This window comes from Lampris incognitus, chromosome 4 (genome assembly GCF_029633865.1).
Source record: "Lampris incognitus isolate fLamInc1 chromosome 4, fLamInc1.hap2, whole genome shotgun sequence".
Lineage (NCBI taxonomy): Eukaryota > Metazoa > Chordata > Actinopteri > Lampriformes > Lampridae > Lampris > Lampris incognitus.
This window is the reverse complement of record NC_079214.1, coordinates 41,877,913-41,879,195: the sequence shown is the minus strand read 5'-3', so window position 1 is coordinate 41,879,195 and position 1,283 is coordinate 41,877,913.

The window sequence follows — 1,283 nt, the reverse complement described above, 5'->3', positions numbered from 1 at the left end:
TGATGCTTAGGTTGACTGATATAATATGACCTCAAATAGTCAGGCCTCTACACCGACATAATGTCCTGCTGCAGCAGACCGCCAACATTTTTAAGATGGTGGGTTTATTATCAACTCGGATAGGTTCTACCAAATATAATGAGCTCAGACTACCTCTTTACTGAAAAGGATGGCTGCCATACATCCAAGTCATTGATATCTGTTTTTTTAAACCATTAGCTGAATTAATTCCCATGTTAAACTTTTTTTTAAGGAGAATCCAAAAGCAAATTAATCTTTCACTTCTCCACAATAATCTAATTTTTAAGTGTCACAGTGAAGACCCCAGCTGACAACTCATGTTCGCCTACTAGCTCAAGGCAATCTGTGCTGACCCACTCAACAGGCTAAATGGCTTTCCAAGTGCAGTGCAATCATAGATACGTCACACAACATCAACTTCTCACCTGCTGGTATCTTCTCGATTCGGCTTGTTCCCTGTTTTTCAGGGGTCGCCACAGCAGATTTTATAGTTTCCATCGGTACCATGTACCATTCCATCGGTACCATTCCATCGGCACAGCGCCAATGGCGGCTGTTAACCTGGGCCTCGACCAAACCGGCATGGAGCCTCGACCGATCCGGTATGGTCTTGTCAATCCACACACTGGGTTGGCAAAATTTTACATTGAATGCCCTTCCTGACACAGCCACTAACCCTATTGACGGGAGCACAGGTAAAGTGCTGGATGCCATCCCAGTAGTCATGGACTTATTTTATTTTGATTTTTGATTTTGATATACTATATCAATCCCCGTGGGGAAAATCCTCTCTGCATTTAACCCATCCTAGCTGTGTAGCCAGGAGCACTGGGCAGCCGGGGACCAACTCCAGTTGTTCTTTCTATTGCCTTGGTCAGGGGCACAGACAGCAGTATAAACCCTAACATGCATGTCTTCTTGATGGTGGGGGAAACCGGAGCACCTGGAGAAAACCCACCGCAGACACGGGGAGAACATGTAAACCCCACACAGAGGATGACCTGGGATGAACCCCAAGGTTGGACAACCCCGGGGTTTGAACCCAGGACCTTCTTGCTGTGAGGCAACAGCATTAACCACTGGGCCACAGTGCCACCAACTTTTGCCCATGCCAGTCACCTATTCTCACCTGCTGGTATGAACCTACCCAAACTTCAAGTCAGATGGGCGACGCATATGGGGAATAGAAATATGGAATGAGCGCAAAGAAACATGGGCCAGCTATGCTAAAAGTAGTTGTTTTCCAACTACCAACAAATCTG